The sequence below is a fragment of the Gossypium arboreum genome, chromosome 9, assembly GCF_025698485.1.
Source record: "Gossypium arboreum isolate Shixiya-1 chromosome 9, ASM2569848v2, whole genome shotgun sequence".
Taxonomy (NCBI): Eukaryota; Viridiplantae; Streptophyta; class Magnoliopsida; order Malvales; family Malvaceae; genus Gossypium; species Gossypium arboreum.
Window position 1 is genome coordinate 63882419 of NC_069078.1, and position 8543 is coordinate 63890961.

Sequence of the window (8543 nt, forward strand, 5' to 3'; positions counted from 1 at the left end):
TTGAAACATGGCGAGTACATTGTAGTAGAGCAGCTAAACAAATAACCAACTCGTATATTAGTATTAGACTTGCTTCTGAGCTCAGAGACACACCACAACGCATTGATGAATGTGTTAAATGAGACTTATGTTGCTGATAACATCTTTGTAAACAAGCTAGATAGTTTGGCCAATAATATAAGTGCCGACAATTTCATCTTCTTTAATGATGATGAAATACCTGCAAAGGCCATGTGATCTATGAAGGCTCTACACATCACTACCCACTGCAAAGGATATACATTACCAAGAGTATTAGTTGACAATGGATTTGTTGGCACCCAATCTCTTGGTTTTGGTCTGTTTTCCCTTAATGCAATTGACACAGACATCAAAGTCTGTGAAGTCAATGGACTCTAAAATCCCATCAGACACAAGGCGTTCAACTCTACCTTTTGAGATTTGACCTAAGTGCCTATGCCATAATGATATTGAATTTTCCTTATTTAATTTGCGTTTAATATCACATGATTCCACATGTAAGGTTTCAATATAAGATGCAATTGTTTCTAGCAAATAAAGGTTGTCATAAGTATTTAAATAACCAGTTCCAAGATCATTTGAATTTAAAGACAAATTAAATTGATGGTTTCCGAATGAACAATAATATCCAAATTTGTCCAACGAAGAAACAGAAACTAAATTCCGTCTAAATGACGGTACAATAAAAATGTCTTTTAAATCCAAATAAAAACCAATTTCTAATAACAACCTAAAATGCCCAATCACTTCCACCTCTACCGATTTTCCATAGCCTACAAAGATATGTCTTTCACCATCACTTGGCTTTCGGTAACTCAGGCAACCCTATATAGAAACACCTATGTGAATAGTAGCACCAGAATCTATCCACCAAGTATTTCTAGGTAATGAAGCTAAATTAATCTCAGAACAAACCAAATTAAGAATTATACCTTTTTTTGCATGCCGAGCATTATATTTGGTACAATCTTTCTTTACGTGTCCAGACTTTTTACAAAAGAAACAACTCTCTGTAGCTTGTTCTTATTTCTTTTGAGCTGGACCCTTAGCAACTTCATTCTAATATTTTATTTTCTTGCCCTTTTCTTTAGAGGCATTGGCCAAATGAGCACTTTTAGACTTATCACGCTTCAACCTTTCTTCCTCTTGCACACAATGAGAAATGAACTCATTTAGGGTCCATTTCTCCTTTTGACAATTATAGCTAATTTTAAATTGATTAAACTGTGCAGGAAGCGATATCAAAACCATAAGAACAAGCAATTCCTCAGAAAGCTCGATCTTAAGTGCTTGAAGCCTTGAAGCAGTATGGAACATCTTCACAATGTACTCCTTTACGTTTCCTTGACCTTTATACTTCATAGACATCAAAGAAGTCAGAAGTGATGTCATCTCAACGTTATTGTTTTTAGCAAAACGTTTCTCAATTTCATCAAGGAAACCCTTGACCTGAGTAATCTCTTCATATTCTGTGTCCCTAATGGCTTCTGGAATGCTATGTTTCATAATCATTAGACTCATGCGATTTGAACGATCCCACCTCTCAAAATCCCTTTTAACATCAGGGTGTTTTCCGAAGTGAGAGGTGCAGGTTGTTCTTCCCTTAGTGTAAGGTCCATGTCCATACAGCTAAGCATTATAAGTAAGTGCATTTTCCATTCCTTAAAATTAGTCCCATTAAGCATGGGTGTAGAATTTATATTAGCAAATATTGTGGCAGCAGAAGATGAAATAGCTGAATATAGAACAAAAGCAAGCTTAAACCAATATTCATAAGTAAACAATAAATTCAAGATAATGGTTAATCCCATCTCAAGATACCAAACACAACATTAATATCAAGTCTTTGGACAGTAATATTAACAGTAAGCGGTACTCTTGTTGTAGCAATCAAACATTGACAATAAATTATGTCAAACAATGAATTAATCTTTAGACTAATTTATTGCTCACATAAAATACTTTATAATTGTCACACATTTATCACCACAGATGTTATTGAAATTCTGCCAAATATTAACTTACCTTTGGATCAATTAATAAATGCATGAATCACAAAAATATATAGTTATCTTAATATTTCAAATAAACTAATTTACACAAAAGAGGTCACTTTGGCGGCATTTTGTTTCAACTAATTTATTTAAAATATTAGATATCCTTAATTAAAAGCCAAAATCTGAATTTATTTGTTTCAAAATATTTACCTTAATTTCATCTTTCAATCAAATTAAAAGATAATTATATATATTTATATAAATTTCCAAAACAACATGCATTTATTATATATGTATATAATCAATATATATATGAATTAAGTTATGCCTATTTATCGTTAACTTTTTTAATTCATCAAAAAAATAAAAAAGAGAAGGAAAGGAAAATCTTAAAATTTTAATGGCATGCATTATTAGTGTGTCTGTGAGATAAAGAATAAAATAAAAACAAAACATTATCGTTGGTCGACTTCAAATTAAACTTTCATGCTTCTTTATTTATTTATTATAAAACAAATACAAGAGTATAGACATAAATTGAATTGTAGACCAATTTTACGAAGTAAGAATTTCAAATTATTTTATTATTTTTATTTTTATAATTTCAAAAAATATACTTTAATATAAGCCTTCAAAGATCAATATATATCTGAAATATAAAACCCATAAAATTTTATGAATAAATCATTTAAAGAAGAAACTTTAATCAATTCCCAATGATTTAACATGACGCGGCTCATATGCCACTTGTTAGATTTGTAAAATAAATCTAAAATAAAACTAAATAAACCAGGATCTATCATGCCAAATCATCAATAATAAATCAAAAATAAAACTGGATGCGGAAGCGTACCTGAATCCATGAATTCCTTGAAGTTTTACCGGATATTGGGGATTTGATCTTCCAAATTAGCACACAAGAAATTCAGAGAATATCTGCTGTCTCTTTCCTAATGATGGGATATTAGAAAAATATCTTGTGGATAATTTGGGGACCATAACCCTAATATTTATAACCTTGGTATATTAGTTCTAATCAAATTCTAATTAGCCCATCATTAATTAGAATTTGATTAGAACTTAATTACTAGAGTATCTACACATATTTGACCCATACTTTATTTAATAATTAAAGCCCAATAAAATTTTAACCAAATTAGATCACTTTTAATTTGGGCTAACCTATCATGATAGTAAATAATAACATGTAATTACCCTTATTATATATGTGATGTCCATATTTTCCAACAAAAAGTTGTTGAATAATCATCATCGAATACTGGTAGTTGTTGCGAAGGTAAGTTATTATTCCTTAAATTCATACTACATAAATTTCTCAAATTACTTTGATATCCATTTAATATATGTGCAAATGATTAATAGCTTGAATGAAATAGTATGGAAACAATAAGTATACTTTTATGCGTCGTTGAGAGCACAAAAAATATCATATTCCCTTTAAAATAGTAAAAATAACAGTAAAGGGGAAGTAGGGTCGAATCCTCAGGGACCGGATTATACAAATGCTCGTTTCTTGAAATCTTAGACAATTTCTTGGCCAAGAAAACCTGCGTTCCTAAAAAATAAAAAAAATGGAATTAAGAATTTCGATTTGGAAAAATAAAATAAAAACAGAATTTAAAGAGAGTTGAAATTATGAAATTATATAAATTGCGGAAATTAAAATGAAGAATATAAAAATAAACAGAGTTTGGGGAAAAGAAAGTTTCTTATGTGGCGAGATTCCAGCCTCCGGTTGTCTCATTCCACCTTGGGTTCAATCCTTGGCTTTTAAGTAAACCTTCTCGAGTAGGATAAGCCAATTATAGTGGAAGAGGACGCCTACGACCACCAGCTCCAAGGATTTAGACTTAAAATTTGGCGAAGCCTGACTCTAGCCAATAATCGCTTTTGTCGGACTATCTTCTGCTAGATCATCACTTCCCAGTGGCGAATACCATGCCGTTTTGTCTCTTGGATTCGCAAACCTCTGACGCAGAAAGCCAACGAACTGACTGTACAATCTTCCCAAAACGTACAAAGCGGCCGTTCCTTGCACAAGTTGAAAAGATCACCTATTAAGGGACATGGACGGAAGCGTCAGCCCCGTAATGTGGAGAAGTGATGAATACCTTTTTGAGAAGGCTAAGCGCGGGTTCTAAGCCTCATGAACCTTTTTGGGGAATTTTGACAACCTTCGGGTAGATTGGTTGTAACGCCCCAATTTTCGGGAATTCTGTGAATGTTGGCAAAATTTCATGCTTTGATTTTGTCATTTGTGAGTGAAATTATGAAATAAAACCTATGTGAAAATGTTTGAAAATGCTATAGGCTAAATTGAAGTGGCCAAATAAATAGGAGTGCAAAATAGGAGGATTTGCATGACAAACCTCCCATTTTACATGAAGTGGCCAGCCATCATGTTGTTGTAGACAATATTAGCACTTGATATCCATAATTCATGGTACAAATTGATAATGGGTTAGGTAAATGTTCCATGATAATGGATTAGGTCATGATAATGGGTTAGGTAAATGTTCCATGATAATGGTTTAGGTAAATGTTCCATGATGGGCATTTCATGTCTTTTGTATTAAAGAATTAAATGGATGAAATATGAAATTTTATTAAAAGAAAAAGGGGTGAAAAGAACAAAGTTTTGTCCATCTTTGTTCATCATAGCCGAAAGTTAGAGAAGAGAAAGGAGAGGAGAAAGCTCTTGAATGTTCGGTCACTTGGGGAAGAAAATTGAAGGTAAGTTCATGGTAGTTTGCTTCTATCTTGATGTTCATGAGTTCTTCTTGATTCTACCTTAACTCTTGAAGCATATTTTGGTTTTTAGTTGTGTTGTGAGCATTTAGTGATGAATTAAAATGAAGAAAATGGTTGTTGTTTCATGTTATTTTGATGAAAAATGGAAGATAGGTGAAGTTGAGCCAAACAAATGAGCATGCATGAGCCTTAGATGCTAAGGGAAAAATCGGCTAACATGTTGTGCTTTAAAATGATGAAATGGAGATTATACTTAAGTAAAATCATAGATATGTGATGATTGATTGGTGTACATGTTTAAATAACAAGCATGCAAGTTAGGTATGAAAGAGTGATTTAGTAATAAATCTGTTTGGGACAGCAGCAGTAACGTGACTTTGGAAAATCACCATAAATTGTGGGAGATGAGTTAGAAGCTGTATAAATCATGTAATTAAAGCTTAATGAGTCTAGTTTCAAATGGAATAAACGAGAACATATTTTGAATTCTGTACAATGAGAAATTTGATTCGTAATGAAGAGTGGTCAGATTAGTCAAACAGTGAAACATGGGAAACTTTAAGAAAAATCTGGTATTGATTGGCCAAACCAAAAATTCTGAAAATGTTATGGATAGAAGATATATGAGTCTATTTTCAGGGAAAATTAACGGCACTTGATTTGGAGTTTCGTAGCTCCAGTTATAAATAATTTAGTGACTGTTGCTCAGGAAGACAGCTTGCAGTGAAATTATGATTATGTGGTAAACATTGACAAAAATTTGTTAATGAGTTGCTTAATTGTTTTCTTATAAGCTTACTATGATCTGTAGGCGTGGTTGGCCGAATATTGTAAGGGGTTAATACGTAGTTTGTATTTGAATAGTTAGATTAACGTGTTAGTAATCCAATTGTAGGCGGTTCATGTGTGGATCTCGTCAGCATATTGTTGCAAACAGGTGTGTAACTAACACCCTCTTATAGACTAGATCGGCACAAGCCAAAAAGCCAAAATGCCGAAAAGTCGGTATTTTAAGATCTTGCGAGTGTGTGAATGCTCATGAGATTAATAGTTTGATATATATGGTAAATTAAAGTGATAAGACTGCAGAGTGCGCGATTCTGTGCATTTCGATATTTTTGGGCTTAATGGGCCAAAAACAGGACAATGGGCCAACGGGTCCAAGTTGGTAAGAAAATGCAGTAAGTGTTTCTGATCGTACGTAAATGGCTATGTTATGTATGAAAACCTTAAGAATAGTGAAATTACTTGAACACCCCTATGTATGCAAAATTATCGTTATACCCCTAGGGTTATTTTTTTTGAAAAGCATGATGTTCTATTTCTGTATACGTATGCCATGACATATTATTTCTGATGCATGGGGACATGGGTTATATTATGGAGGAAGCGTCCTAGTGACTATGCCACAAATATCTGATCTGCTGGCTCTGCCACATATATCTGTTCTGGTGGCTCTGCCACGATTATCTGTATCTGGTGACTCTGTCACATTATCTGATTCGGCGACCATGCTACAAATTACGTGGTGTGTAGCGGTTGGGTGGGTCGAGTTGTCTCCCCACACGGTGTAAGGTTGGTACGGGGGTGTATACGGTTGGATATGGTTGGGTTTATGCATAAACATGTAATATCTGTTCTGTTCTGTTATGGGCCTATGGGCTTTATTCTGAATTTCTGTTCTAGGCTAAGGCCAACTTATTCTGTTTCTGTGGTTTGAGCTGATATAGGCTATGGTTGGGTTAATTTACACACTGAGTTTCCCCAAACTCACCCCTTTTATTTCCATCCACGCAGGTAATCCCCAACCATAGTGGGCTTGGAGCTGTGAGGGAATTCGGAGTGGCCACCCGTTCTGAAAGTTTGATTTTCTTCTAGTGAACTGGATATCCTTTTATTTACGTTTGAGGTTTTGGGTTTTTTTTTTAAATGTAATAAGGCCGCTTAATTATTCTTGATGGTTTTAATATGTGTTACTAAGATAAGTATTACGTATTTTAACTGTTGAAATTGGATAGCTTTAGGGCGCGTTTTCAAAAAAAAAAAACAACAATTGATTTCAAAATAACACGACAACAAGCAAAGTTTCCGCAATGAAAGTATTTTCCAAAATTAATCACTTTTCCTAAAAATGACTTAATCAAATCGGTTTCCTAAAAATATACATGACGTTAAGGTGTGGCAATGGCGGTGTGCATGTCTAGGATTGGATCCGAAGGGAGCTTGGTACTTAAGTAGTCCGATAGACTCACCTCCTCTTTTTCGATTTCCTACCTGGTGCACAGCTTCCATTCACTTTAACCTATACTAAAATTATCTTTTAAAACACTAAGTTTTTCTGGATCAACAATATAAAATGTTTTGAACGCTTCGATGTGGCATGTCGGATCCGCCCATAACGTCTGAGCCGAGTTTAGGGTGCTACATTGGTCTAGTGGCTCATGATTTTTGGGAAAGAAAGAAATAAAATAGATATGGGATTTTTATTGAAGAAAATATGGAGAGAACAAAAGACAGAGTTTTTGGAAAAGGGAGTGATTGCAGAAAAAAATAATGCGAAATATTTGCCACTCCATCCCCTATTTATAGTACTAGAAAACCTAGTCTATTCCTAATGAAATTCTAAAAGATAAATACAAATAAATAAAGATAATTAAAGATAAATAAAGATAAATAAAGATAAATGAAAATGAATCCTAGAATTAAATCTAAATAAAAATCCTTAATAATTATCCTAATATAATTGAAATTAAAATAGATTATTGTGCTATAAAATCTCTTCTTTTGCATTTTAGTCATTGGGTCTTCCGTGTTTGCATTTTTGGCACCACTTCTCTCTTTCTTTGCATGTTGGCCCATTATATCTTCAAATTTGTACTTTTTGCCTTTAAATTTCCTCTTGCCTCCAATTTAGTCCCTAAAAAAATAAAAAACCACAAAATAATCCAAATTAGTATGATCATACTCAAAATAAGCATGCAATTAGCACATAAAATATGTCGTTCTAGAGTATTATCACTTTTATACAATAGTTCATAGAATTGAACATTGGTGATTAATGTAAGAATTGAATTATGGTATGATGGAATTTATATTATGCAGTTTATTGTAAATATTGTTGGATTCACGGAATAGTACTGGGCACACATACATTTTTCGGATTCACCAACTAGTGCAGGGCACACATATATTCATTGGATATATGACCAGTGCTGGGCACACACATACATTTGTCGAATTCACCAACTAGTGCAGGGCACACATATTTGTTGGATATACCGACCAATACTGAGCACACATACAATTGTCAGTTTTACCGAACAGTGTGGGACATATATTTGTAGGTTCTATTGATCAGCGTTGGGCACATATCATTATTACGGAATTATCTGTCAGGCACTGGGTGCAAAGGTGGTACATTATAAAGAACATTATATGATCAGTTCAATATGTTTGGCATTAAAATGGAAAGAATACATCTTTAGTGTCTTAATGAATGGATTTGTGAAGCTTAATTAGCGTATAATGCTCTTGTTAATTTTAAACACCATTGACATGTACTAGAATTAAGTATCCAAGTTATTTGAATTGCAATTGAAACTCACTCAGTATTTAAACTTGAGACTATTCCAAGGTTAGGTACAACATAAATCAGTTTAAGTTTCAACTCAACATCCAACTTCAAGTCTTGACTTCTTTTTTGGTGAATATCTCTTTCGGGTTCTGACATGTACCTAGGATACTTTTTAGTTA

General features: G+C 33.4%; 1 long non-coding RNA gene across 1 annotated transcript; it reads left to right on the forward strand.

Annotated features, from left to right (window-relative positions):
* Nucleotides 1-4647: 4647 nt before the first annotated feature.
* LOC128280553 (uncharacterized) lies at nucleotides 4648-6741 on the forward strand. Its single transcript, XR_008270647.1, has 2 exons — nucleotides 4648-4772; nucleotides 6588-6741. It is a non-coding gene; the product is annotated as an uncharacterized LOC128280553 (long non-coding RNA).
* The last annotated feature ends 1802 nt before the right edge of the window (nucleotides 6742-8543 follow it).